Below are 14,220 nucleotides of genomic sequence, written 5' to 3' on the forward strand. Positions count from 1 at the left end.
AGGAGGGGTCAGCCTGGGTAGGGAGGGAAGAGGGGCGGGGCCGGCCGGGGTTGGGGGGCGGGGGGCTGAGGGGATGGGGTAATGGCGGGCAGTGGAGATGGTGGGGGAGGCGGCCTGAGGGACCATTCGTGAGGAACTAAGACGGGGGAGAGTGGCCTGAGCGGAAGCAGCAAAGTCTGGATGGGATGGTGCCTTAACTGACTCTCCTCTAGCGTCCTCCTGGTGCCCTTCGGCTCATCCCTGGAGGCAGAGATAGCCTATCATTTTCTGGGCCTTCCTTCCCAACCTCACCCTAGGACAGCTCACCAGGAGGTCACGGTGTCTGGCAGGCTTCTTGCTATGTTAGTTCTAAAGAGGGTCATGGTGGGGACTGGAGGTGGGGCGGGCAGGTGGCTAGGGTGGGTCTCCCGAGGGTCTTTATGATATTGAATTGGAGATTTCCCCCAAAAGTCAGATCTAGCCCTGGCCAGTGAGGCTTAGTGGTTAGAGCCTGGGCAGGCACACTGGAGGGTGGAAGGTTCTATTCCCTGTTAAGGGCACCTACCTGAGTTGCAGGTTCAATACCTGCCCCCCAGTCAGTTCATGGCCAGTGTGTGAGAGAAGCAACTGATCCACGTGTTTCTCCTCTCACATTTGTATTTCTCTCACTGCCACTCTCTCTCCTCCCCCCTCTCTCTTGTCTCTCTTCCTTCCACCTCCCTTCCACTCTCTCTCTCTAAAAGAATAATAAATAGAAAGTCAGTTCTAGGGAGATACTCATGGTGAACTGGGCCTTCGCCACCTGAGGGGACATAGAGAGCTCGGTGCCGATTTATCATATTGTATTTGATTTTCTTTTTCCCTCATTTAGCCGGCTGACTGCTGAAAACACTGACCAACTGGCAACTTCCATCTCTGCCTGTCTCCAGGATCTTTCCCTGATGATTCACACCATGCAGAACATTTTGCCCTCATTTTTTTTTTTTAACGCCAGTACTGTAAATGGGGACTAAGATTTAAGTCCCTATTGGTGCATGCTTCCTTGAGACATGTACCCTAGAGTTGCCACATCATCATGGGGGCCTAATTGTTTACTTGTACTTGCCCTTCAGTACTCTCAATTCTATTGTTTCCCCATTTCTAGAGGAGTGGGTTCTAAGCTGTTTGTTACAGCAGAAAATAAAAGTGAACTGCTGCTCTTTTCTGAGTGTGTTTTGTTACCACAGCCCCCACATTCATTCGACTTTGTCCCTGGTTTGGAACTGAGGTGTGCAATTCAGCTACTCTAGTCAATGGAGAACAGTTTAGGAAATGGAAAAAAATGAAAATGAATTGTGTCATGCCATTCAGCATTAACAGCTGTCAGTATTTTGGAACATTTTCTTGAATTTATGGATGCATTTACAGATTGGATGCACAAAAATAACATGCAATGTGTACTGGTAAGTTTTTCAAGTTCAGGGTTACATTTTTCTGAACTACTTGTATTTAATATATGATCTCTCCCTCTTCCTAAGAAATCTTGAAATACATGTCACTGGATGCATAATAGAAGTACAATCATGTAATTGCTTAACATTTAGTGTTTCTGTTTTCCTTCTGGTATAAATAATAATTCAATGCAATTCTTCACTGTGATTGTGCATGGATGGTTATTTCCTCAAGATACATTCCAAAAGGCATAATGACTGAGTTAAATTTTTACGTTTATTTTTTAAGGCTGTTAATCTATAGTACACAATTGCTATCCAAAAAGTGTGCCCTCTATCCTAGCTGGTTTGGCTCAGTGGATAGAACATCTGCCTGCAGACTGAAGGGTCCTGGGTTCGATTCTGGTCAAGGGCACATGCCTGGGTTGCAGGCTCGATCCCCAGTATGGGGTGTGCAGGAGGCAGCTGATCAATGATTCTCTCTCATTGATGTTTCTATCTCTCCCTCTCCTTTCCTCTCTGAAATCAATAAAAATATTTTTTAAAAAATAATAAATTAATAAATAAAATAAAAACCAAAAGTGTGCCTTCCCACCAGAATTCTAGTTTGCCCACCTTCTGATACCAATAGGCCAGCAGACACAGGGTGACTTCTCAGCTGAGGGGCCCTGGCACCTCCATCCCCACCCCTACCCCCACTTTCCATCCCCCACCCTTGAGCAGCAAGACTTTGCTTCTAGGGGGAAGGACAGCCCATGAGGGCTGTGCCAGCAGAGGGCAGAGCAACTGGGAGTTGTCCCAAGGTGGTGCTCACACTCCTGTGGCCCTTGTGTCAAACTGGTCCCTCGTGAGCACCTGGGCTGGACTGGCCCAAGCCTGGGGCCTGGAGACATGGCAGCATGTGTACCTGGCTCCTGGCAATCACAGAGCAGATGCAGTGGGTCTGGCAGCTACCTCCCTCCCCCAGGTTGGGAGGCACCATGGAGTGTAGACAGAGAAGGGCAGAATGGTGTTGAAGGAGCAAGGCCCATCCATCCTGGGCTGGAGGATGCTGAGGGGGAGGCAAGGCCCAGGAATGACTCCTGTTATAACTGAAAAACACACGTTCTGCTCCATGGGCTCACCAGAACTTGCCAGGCTTGAGCTGGTGCAAAAGGAAAGAGGTTTTATTCAGGTGCCAGCCCTGGAAGAATGGTGGACTCGGGTCTCAAAGACAACCCCCCTTCTTTCTCAAGCCCAGTTCTTAATAGAGATAGCGAGGGGAGAACTTTTTTCTATCCAATTATCTTGCTAGCTTTTGGGGTGTTTGGGACAAATGCATTGCTCCTTCTAGCCTTTGGGTGCTTGGGCCCTATCCATTTATAAATTCTGGCTTCTGGCGCTTGTCCATGCATCTTTTGGCATGCTGGGTGTAAGAACCACCCCCTTGCCATCTTGGCCAATTTGGGAGACTCCCCAGTGCTCCTTCAAGGCCTATGGTAGGGGGCAGGGTGGGGCACGCATGTCCCACCCTCAGGAAGCCTGAGGTTGCTGCTGTAGGCAACGTCCACACATCCAGGACAAGCCCGTTAGAGTCCCTGGGGAACCCCTGCATCTTGGGCGCCCACATGCTCTGAGCAGCCCCTGTGCAGCTGCCCCTCCATAGTGGCCAGCCAGGCCTGCGCTCCGACTGAGAGCTGCCTAAGGTAACTCTGCTGGTAATACCCTCAGGGCTGGGTCCTGCACAGGCTTTGCAGACTCTGGCCACATGTGGAGCCCTGGGAGGACAGGCTGGGACTGGCCCAGAGGCACCTGACTCACTCCCAGAACTCGATGACAGGGACTGGCAGTTAGCAAGCTGGTCACCCATGAGGGTAGCTGGGCTGCACCGGCTCAGGCTTTGAGGCTCACCACAAGCTGGGGGCAGGGCAGGCTGGGCGGGAAACAGTCTCGTGCCCAGAGGCCTCAAGAGGAGTTTCTGGGAAGTGGCGCAGGACCTGAAGGGTTGAACAATTTCTCCCGCTAGAGGGCAGAGCTTAGGAGGGAGCCTCATTCCCTCTGCCATTAAGCTGCCTCTCAGAAGTCAAAAGGCTGAGGAACCATGCAGGCTGGAGACCAAGGCGCAGGCGGTGTGGCGGAAGATGCTGAAGGCCAGGGCAATCCAGGTGATCCTGGCAGCTCAGATGGCCCTGGAGACCAAGAGGGACCCGGTACAGGCAGCATGGGAGAGGCTGGTGCTGAAGGCGGAGGAGCTCCAGTCATGAGGGCACTCGACCCTCCCGGGCTGGGCGGAGGTGCCTTGCCAGGGCCCAGTCCACATGCTGGGTCCACAACCAGAAGGCCAGGAAGACAACAGCTCAATTAGTATCCTTTTTTGAGGAGTGGCTGGGAGAGGCAATGGGATGGGGAAGAGGGGGTCAGCCTGGGGGTATTGAGGGGAGAGGGGAGCCCCCGGTGGCTGAGGCGATGGGCCAGTGATGGGCAGTTGAGATGGTGGGGGGAGGTGGTCTGAGGGACCAGGAAGGAGGGAAGGGCGGGGGAGGGAGGGCTTAAGAGGGGTGACAGTGACCTGAAGGGAAATAGGACAAGTGTGGATTGCATGGTGCCTTAACTAAACCTCCACTAGCTTCCTCCTGGTGCCTTTGCCATCACCCATGGAGGCAGTGAGGGCTGTCCAGGCCCTGGCCCGCCATTCCCAACCCCTCCCCAGGGCGGTTCAGAAGGAGCTTATCGTATCTGACAATCTTCTAATTATGTAAGTTCTAAAAAGGGCCAAGTGGGGAGTGGTGGCAGGTGGTTAGCGTGGTTCTGCAGAAGGTCAATCTAATAGTGAATTGGAGACCCCCCCCCCCCAAAAAAATAAAGTCAGGAGGTCCTCCCGGTGTACTGGGCCTGTCACCACCAGAGGAGCCAGAGAGCTAGGTGCAGAGTTATCACATAACTTGATTTTCTTTCCCCCTCATTTAGCCGACTGAGTGCTGAAGACCCTGAACAAATGGGACTTTCTCTCTGCTCCTGTCTCCGTGACCTTGGCCTATTGGTTCTGAACACCCAGCGCATTTCGCGCTCATGTCTAAAAAGGGGCTGGGACTAAGCTAGAGGCCCTCCCTAGGTAGTGCATGCTTCCCTGAGGCATGGAACCCTACAGAAGCTGCCACTTCATTATGTGGGCCTAATTGTTTGCTTGTATTGCCCTTTGTTACTTTCAATTCCATTGTTTTGCTGTTGCTGGAAGAGGGGTTCTAGATTGTATGTTACAGCAGAAAATAAAAGTGAATTGCTACTCTTCTCTAAGTACGTTTTCAGTTACCCAATCCTCCATATTTACTTGCCTTTGTCCCTGGGTTGGAGCGGAGATGTGGAATTCAGCTTTTCTAATCAGTTGAAGACACTTCAGGAAATGGAAGAAAATGAAAATGAATTGTCATGCCATTGTGCATTAACAGCTGCCAGTATGTGGGAATATTTTCTTAGTTTTATAGTTGCTTTATATATTACATGCACAAAAATAGCATACAATTCAGTCAAATGTCATTTCTCCACCATCTCCCATCTTGAAAAATTAGGTTCTCAACCAAGTTGTTCACAGAAAAATGCCTAGATTGTGGAACCAATCTTCGGTTTTTGAACTGACAATCCTTTCAAGCTGATACGTCAGCGTGACAAAGCATCTCTCAGGCAACAAACAATGGAAAGAATGCTTTTGTTGCTGGCTCAATCAACATCAAGGATTAGCACAATTTTAAAACATAAGGAGGCCATCAAGAGTGCCAATGTTGCTAAGGGTGTGAAAGAAACTGATCACAGCCCTAGCCAGTTTGGCTCAATGGGTAGAGCGTCAGCCTGTGGGACCAAGGGTCCCAGGTTCGATTCTGGTCAAGGGCACGTACCTCGAATACAGGCTTCTCCCTGGTCCAGGCCCTGGTTTGGGTTCCTTCAGGAAGCAACCAATTGATGTGTTTCTTTCACATCGGTATTTCTCTCTGTCTTTCCTCTCTCTTCCACTCTCTCTAAAAATCAATGGGAAAATATCCTCTGGTGAAGATTTAAAAAAAAAAACTGATCACAGGCAATGGGAGAGGTAGAAAAACTGTTGTTGATTTGGATAAAGGAAAAGCAGTTAGCCAGTGACAGCATTTGGGAGGCAGTGATATGTGAACAAGAAAAGATGCTGCATGCTGACCTGAAAGACATCCCTGGACCAAATGCTAAAAGTGATTCCTTTAAGGCTAGTAGGGGTGGTTCGATAAACTTAAGAAGTGTTTATTTACACCTTAAACAGTACATTAGACATGCACTGTATATATGAAAAGTTACAACAGAATCATTTGGGGGTCTGGAATGGATTAATTCAATTTACATTATATTTGATTGGGGGGGAAATGATTCGGTTTTCGAACAAATCACTTCTCCAACAGCCCTCCAGAATGAATTAAGTTTGAGGTTCCACCATATATAATTTTTGCAAGATCAGGATTAAATTCTTTCTGAACTATTTTCATTTAACATATGAGTTTTCCTCTAAGAAAAAACTTTAAACACATATCATTGGATGCATAAAAGAAGTACAATAATTTAATTGTTAAACATTTAATGTTTCTGTTTTCCCTCTTCTTATAAATAACTACAGGCCCGGTGCATGAAATTCGTGCACAGGTGTGATCCCTAGGCCTGGCTGGCGATCAAAGCATGAGCATCTGGTGTGGAAGGGCAAGTCCTAGCCAACCTCTGGGCCCTGGGCAGCACCTGGGTCCCTGGGCTCCCACCTGCCTGAGTCACAGCGCCTGAGTCCCCATGCAGAGATGCGGTGAGCACAGCTAGACAACATGGACCAGGGTGCAGCATGGGCCTCTGGGCCACCCAGTGGCGCCACACAGAAGCCGGACGGGCAGCGTGTTCTCTCCTGGCCAGCCTCACAGACCAGCTCCTGCACGAACCTACAGGGAGCCAGACTGGCCCCTGTGGGCTGCGGCCTGGCTCACCTGAAAGAGGCCGCACGGGTGCAGGATGAGCTCCTTGTGGGCGCCTAGCACCTGAGCATGGGGGCTTCCCCAGCATTCGAGCCCTGGCGTCCTGGAGTAGAGTGACAGGGGGAGTGAGAGCGAGTTCAGCGGATACCCCGCATTCTCATCACACCTCTGTCCCAGTCACCCCCACCCCCAGGTAGCCGGCAAGAGGTCGCAGCCCTCCGCCCGGGCTCCAATGGAGGTTGGTTGCTACCACCCACCCCAGTTCCTCATCTGAGCCCAGGGCCTGCTGGCCACTGGTCGCTGTCTACAGGGCGATCGGTTGGGGCTGGGCCCCTCCACCCAGCTCCCTTAGCACCTGGGAGCCAGGCAGCGGCCCTGCCCCCTGCCACCGCTGCTGGTCGCCGTCTGCAGGGCAATCAGCAGGGCGATCAGATCTCCACTTGCACCTGCCTTGGCCTGGTGCTACCCACTCACCTGCTCCACCATCCCACTGCAGTCCCACTCTTGTCGGGCCAGCAGTGCCTCCACTGCCGCCTGCTGCTAGCACCGCATTGCCAACACCCGCCATGTTCCAGCTGCTCCCTGGTGGTCAGTGCACATCATAGAGAGTGGTTGAACAATTTGCATATTAGGCTTTTATTACATAGGATGATTCATTGGAATTATTCTATATGATTTTGCGTGAATGGTTATTTCCTCAAGATAGATTCCAAAAGGTAGAATTACTGAGTTAAAAATTTGTTCCTATTTATTTTTTAAGGCTGTTAGTCTACAGTACGCAATTGCTATCCAGAAAGTGAACCCTCCCACCAGAATTCTAGTTTGCCCATGATTATTTCTTACCATTAGTCCTGATTCCTGCCAAAATTAAAAACAAAAACAACAAACTTAGTTTGCATGGGAAGATAAAACAACCCAGTACTGGAATTAGAAATTTGTCCTTACTAAGATTTCAAAGAAGTAAAGAAAAGTGTTGAGAGGATTAGTTACACATTTTGGGGGAGGAGTTAGCTCTCTCTGATATACCTTGTTTTCAACAACTTTGCCTCCCTAACCCGGTATGATCTCATCTATAATAATAAAAGCATAATATGCTAATTAGACCAGACGTCCTTCTAGATGACCTTCTGGACGAAGTCAGGGCTGTGAGGGAAGCCTGGGTCCTGGGTGCAAGAGGGAAGCCAGTGCCAGCAGCCAGGGGAAGGAAGGTCTACTCTTGCATGAATTTTCTGTATTGGGCCTCTAGTCTTAAATAATTACATCCGCAAACACCCAATTTCAAACTAAGATCTCATTAACAGGCACCGGGGATTAGGACTTCAACATATCCTTTTTGGAGGACACAATATAACCCATAAGAATCCTCCATTATTTCCCATTTCACTCAGAGCACAAGCCCTTAGTATGACCTCTGAGGTCTTACAGCAACTGGCCCGTCAATTCTCTGACCCCTATCCTGCCACTCTCTTCTTCACCCACTCTGCTCCAGCTCACTGGTCTACTCCCTCTCCCCACCACCTTCCAGCCTTTGTTCCAATCTCACTCACACAATGAAGTCTACCCAACCACCCCATTTAAAATTGAAAACCACTCATCCCAGTACTCCTTATCTTTCCCCACACTTTATTTCATACCATAAGACTCCCCACCGGCTCACACACTACATAATGTAGTTATTGTTTTTTTAATATATTTGTATGGATTTCAGAGAGGAAATGAAGAGGGGAGAGAGAGAAAAAGAAACATAAATGATGAGAGAGAATCATTGATCGGCTACCTCAAGCATGCCCCACATTGGGGATCTAGTCAGCAAACTGGGCATGTGGCCTGACTGGGAATTGAACTGTGCCCTCCTGGTTCATAGGCTGATGCTCAACCACTGAGCCACACCAGCCTGGCTGTAATTATTTGTTTTGTTTCTTGACTGTCTCTCCCCATTAGTATATAACTTCTATGGAAGCCTGGAACAGTGTCTAGCAATAATGTTTCTTAAATTATTGATTAAAGTTAATAAAGAAAATATTATTGTGGCCAAAGAGTAGGGTAGAACTTAAATGTTATTTAAAATTAGTAAGGGAGAAAAAAAACCAAGATGGCGGCATAGGTAAACACTGGAGATTGCTGCTTAGCACAACCACTTCAAGAATACAACTAAAAGATGGAAGGGACATCATCCAGAACCACAGGAAGGCTGGCTGAGTGGAAATTCTACAACTAGAAGGAAAGAGAAAAGCATAGCGAGACTAAGAGGAGCTGCGGTGCGGAAGTAAAGTACAGAGGTACGGAGGCGCACATGGAGAGGCTGGTGGCTGAGGACACGGTTGTCTTTTTCAATCAGTAGGGAGTCTCAAGCTCTGAGTTCCAGTTCCAGGCGAGTCTCTGGGGAACCTAACTCATACGGGAGAAATTGGACTGTCTGGCATCGGTCGGAACTTGAGGGCAGCTTTCTCTCGGAAGTGCTTGCAACGATTGCCGGGACACTGAGAAGCGGAGCCTCTGAGAGCAGCCATAGCTGCTTGCTCCACCCTCCTGTTGATCCCCTGGGACCCCCACCCCGCCCAAGCTGTGCACCGGCTTTTGCATATGAAAGGCCTGGCCCTTTGCAATCTGAAAATTACCTAACAAACTTGTAGTTGGCCCAAGCCCCCAGAGAAACTTGCATTGCTTCACAGCTGAGCTCCTGCTGGGTAGCCTCAGGCAGAGGCTAGATTAGCACCTCCTTAGAGATCCAGGAGCCAGTGTGCCCAGTGGTCAGAGTGGGACCATCCAGATTGCAGCTCCTCAGATCCATAAAGGACACACTAAGGGGGCAGACTGAGTGAGCACCAAAGCCCCACTGAAGCAAGTCTTGCCCCAGAAGGGTGTTTCCAGCACAGAAGTTCTCCCACTGCAGACACAGCTGATTCTCACAGCCAACTGGCCTGGAGGTCAATTCCTCCCATTGATACCTACAACAATCAAGGCTTAACTACAACAAGACTGTTCACAAAGCCCACAAGGGGGTGCACCAAGAGTGTCCACCTCAGGTAATTGGGGAGGCTGAGCCACTGGGCCCTATAGGACACCTAGCACAGAAAGCCACTCTATCAATACAGGGAAGCATAAAAAAAGCGGAGACAAAGAAACAGGACACAAATGACAGAAATGGAGGAAAGAAAACTACTGGATATAGAGTTAAAAACCACACTTTTAAGGTTTTTCAAGAACTTTCTAGAAACTGCCAATAAATTTAGTAAGACCCTCAAAAAGTCTGGTGAGACCGCCGATAAATGTAGTGAGACCCTCAAGAAATCTAGTGAGACCCTCGAGGTTATGAAAAAGGACCAACTAGAAATTAAGCATACACTGACTGAAATAAAGGATATTATGGAGAGTTCCAACAGCAGACTACAGGATCGCAAGAATCAAGTCAAAGATTTTAAATACGAAGAAGCAAAAAACACCCAACCGGAAAAGCAAAATGAAAAAAGAATCCAAAAATAGAAAGATAGTGTAAGGAGCCTCTGGGACAGCTTCAAGCGTACCAACATCTGAATTATAGGGGTGCCAGAAGAAGAGAGAGAGCAAGATATTGAAAACCTATTTGAAGAAATAATGACAGAAAACTTCCCCTACCTGGTGAAAGAAATAGACTCACAAGTCCAGGAAGCGCAGAGAACCCCAAACAAAAGGAATCCAAAGAGGACCGCGCCAAGACACATCATAATTAAAATGCCAAGAGCAAAAGACAAAGAGAGAATCTTAAAAGCAGCAAGAGAAAAGAAGTCAGTTACCTACAAGGGAGTACCCATATGACTGTCAGCTGATTTCTCAACAGAAACTTTGCAGGCCAGAAGGGAGTGGCAAGAAATATTCAAAGTGATGAATGCCAAGAACCTACAACCAAGATTACTTTACCCAGCAAAGCTATCATTCAGAATTGAAGGTCAGATAAAGAGCTTCACAGATAAGGAAAAGCTAAAGGAGTTCATCACCACCAAACCAGTATTATATGAAATGCTGAAAGGTATCCTTTAAGAAGAGGAAGAAGAAGAAAAAGGTAAAGATAAAAATTATGAACAACAAATATACATCTATCAACAAGTGAATCTAAAAATCCAGTGAATAAATAATCTGATGAACAGAATAAACTGGTGATTATAACAGAATCAAGGGCATAGAAAGGGAGTGGACTGACTATTCTTGGGGGGAAAGGGGTGTGGGGGATGCGGGAAGAGACTGGACAAAAATCGTGCACCTATGGATGAGGACAGTGGGGCGGTGAGGGCGAGGGTGAGGACGGAGAGTGGGTTGGGAACCGGGTGGAGGGGAGCTATTGGGGGGGGGAGGAACAACTGTAATAATCTGAACAATAAAGATTTAATTAAAAAATAAAATAAAATTAGTAATGGAGCCCTGGCCAGTTTGGTTCAGTGGATAGTGTCAGCCTGCAGACTGAAGGGTCCAAGGTTTGATTCCCATCAAAGGCACATGCCCAGTTGCAGGCCTGGTCCCCGTAGGAGGCGTGCTGGAGGCAGCTGATCAATGATCATCTCTCATCATTGATGTTTCTTTCTCTCCCTTTCCTTTCCACTTTGAAATCAATAAATATATACATTTAAAAAATAATAAAAAATAAAATTAGTAAGGGAAGAATATCAAGAATATATTTTTAAAACAACCTCCTGGTCATCAAGAAGATAACGGCAATCCTAGTTTTGTAACGGGGCAAAGGATATGAATGGTCTAGTTACAGAAGAAACCCCCAAAGATCCCAAGGATATGGTGCAGTGGAGATGGCCACAGTCCTAGCAGAGGGCACCCTGACACAACTGTGTCAAATAGTCTGCCCATCCCCTAAAACCCGGCAACTGTGCCCTTGGGAAGCTGTCACCTACCCCCTTAAGGAGTTTATATGAGGATGTTCATCACAGCATTCTTTGTGGAGGTGGAAGACGGGGCCACCTAGGTGTCCAACTGACTTTCTCTTCTGCCCTTGGTTCAGACGATTGGGTGTGTCAGGCCACATGCACTTAACGTTCCCCATCTCCGACAGCTTTTCCAGGGAGGCTCAGAGCTGACCAGGGTCGTCTGTAGTCCATTTGCTAAAGGTGGGGGATGAAAATCACGTTAAAGGTGATGACTCCCTTACACCCAGCGCACACCCCCTCTCCTGAGAGCTGACACTCGAGTGTCTCCTTGTATGCACGACGCGGCCCCTCTCTGCCTGAGACTGGCTCTTAGGCCCTGAGCACTTGCCCCCACTCCATCTCGGCTCCTTCTACAGCTGACACAGCCCGCGTGCTGCCCTTCACGGTGAACATCTTTTGAACCGCCTGCAGGTGGTGTTGGTCATCTGTGGCCATGGGCCTGCCGGCCATCTCTGCCTCCAGGAGGCAGCTGAAAGCACAGCGAGCTTGCTGGGGAAGACGTGGTTAAGACACCATCCGCAGCTGAATTTTCCAGTGCCTCGGGCTTCCTTATACCGCAGAGGCAGGCCTTCACCCCAGGCTCCCGCTCAAGTTGTCTACCCACAACTCCCCAGCTCAGGCCACCTTGGCCCGCTTCCCTCCTCACCCAGTTCATCCTGTTCAACTTCCGCCACTCCCTCAGGCTGCTTCACGACCCTCCAGCCGCTTCAGCTGTCGACTCATCGACTCCCCTCCCACCCGGCTACCCCAGGTCCCCTCCCTGCTCCCATTTTTATCTTCCCCAGGCTGCCCTGTGCCCTGTCCCCAAAGCCAGCCCTAGCCTCGCAGGATGTCCCTGAACCATCCCTTGGCTACCAGTCCTCAGGGCATCGTCGGAAAGGATGCAAGACCATCTTTCGGTTTCCTGGTTCGGAAAGGATGCAAGACCATCTTTCGGTTTCCTGGTCCTGCAGCCACAGATATTGCATGTCTACCTGGCCCGGAAACATGGAGTGTCCGTGCCACAGTGGGAGCACCTATGCTGCCATGGTTTCCTCGTCTCCTGGCCAACCGGGGAGCCAGGGGCCACCCTGATTGTTGGGTTACTAGGGGCACCCTGGCAATGGGGGCACCAGGACCACGCTGGCCAGGAGAGCTGCCAGGGCCACTCTGGGTGTCGGGACCGCCAGGGTTAGTCGAGCCGCCAGGACCACGCTGGCCTTCCAGATCGCCGGGGAGACCGTGGCCGGTAGGGTTTCCAGGTCCACCCTGGTCTCCAGGGCCTCCGAGTCTACCCCCTGCCCCAGCCCGACCACCCGCATCTTTGCCTGCAGCCTGCATGGCTGCTGCAAATCCCCTGCGCCCCTCTGGCTCCAACTTAAAGATGACGGCCCCCCTGCCCACGAATGAGGGACTGAGGCTCTCCCAGGAAGTCCCACCCTTTCGTGCAAGGCAACCAGGCGTCTCCAGGGCGCCTTCCTGTCTGCGCAGACGACCCCCTTGGATTCAGAGGCAGTGCGACTGGCTCAGGCCACCTGGGCCCAGACCCACAGCCAGCTTAGCCAATGAGCACTCCCGCCGGAAGCTCTGCCGCCTGGAGCGCTCTGCACCCAGTGCGCCTGCGCCTGCGCCTGCGCGGACACACCCACTCGCTGGTTTCCTGGCAGGGGAGGCCTGCCCTGGGCGTCTGTGCTGAGGCTGCTGGGAACTGAGGGTTTCCCGCCACCTGGCCCCGCCCCCAGCTTCCAGCTGAGCCTCGGGCAGCGCTGGCCTGACTGCCCTCATGTAACTCAAGCTCGCTGACCCCTGGTCCCCTTGATCGAGTTCTGGGAGGGACTCGGCGCCTCTGGGCTAGTCCTGGCCTGCCTTCCTCTCTGGCCTCCACCTTCTGCTGCATCTGAATCTGCAGAGACGGGTGGGGCCCCGCCCTGGGGGAATTCCCAGCAGCAGTCGCTCCTCCATCCCTCCGTATTGCTGAGTGCTATTCCACGCACAGGCGTATCAGGATCGGTGTAACCTTGCACCGCCTAATGGACATTTGGGTTGTTTCCAGATTGGGGTTATTATAAATAAAGTTGACACATAATTTTGGAGGACATATGGCATTAATTATCAGGTAAATAACAGAAGTGTCCTTGTTGGGTCATACAGTTAAGTATAAGTTTAACTGTATAAGAAACTGAAGAGCCGAAACATGAAGGCACCACTTCTCTGGACAAACAGAGAGGATAAAATACAAGAATTTCCCAAGCCCAAACTAGGCAAAGTGAAGACGTGGAAAGGCACAGCCTCCCAGAAATTTAATCTTGCATCACCACAAAACAACCTAGCGATCACTTGAGATACAACAGTGCAAACCAAACAGCAGCAGCCCTGGGGGCCTGTGACCTGCTCTGCCTCCATCAGCTCACCATCCTCACGAAGGCATTTCACTCACTGTCCACCCCAGTCCAGCCTCTGGGCCAGGTGACCCTCCTCCTTGCGTTGCTTAAAGGGCCACTTGCTCCTGGTAGGCAGTACACACTGCCCTTCCTCCCACCTGCCCTGCCCTGCTTGGGGAGGTGCCCCTCCACCGTGGCCACAAGTGCTTACTCATCGCCCAGCACTGAAATGAACTGTCCCTGACTGGCCTGGGGGCACCTGCAGGCAAGGGGTGTGATTACTCTGTTACCAGAGACCTGGCACGTAACAGGTACTCGGTACGCAGTAACCAAACTGTGAGCCCCATGGCTTCGGCTTACCTTCCCACCCTGGCTGCTAATGAATGAAAGCCTTCAACGCCTGCTGAGCCCAGGCCTCTGTGTTCAGGGACTCATGTCAGATGTAAGGATCTCAAGAGAGTGTTTGCTGACCCCACTCCCACCCCACAGGCTGGGCTATGTGCCATGGACCCTGAATTTTCCTCCATCATGGCACTTAGCAAGAAAGAATTGTTGAATGAGTAAATGAATGAGTGATTGGGCACCTTGTGTG

The sequence above is a fragment of the Myotis daubentonii genome, chromosome X, assembly GCF_963259705.1.
Source record: "Myotis daubentonii chromosome X, mMyoDau2.1, whole genome shotgun sequence".
In the NCBI taxonomy this organism is placed as follows: Eukaryota; Metazoa; Chordata; class Mammalia; order Chiroptera; family Vespertilionidae; genus Myotis; species Myotis daubentonii.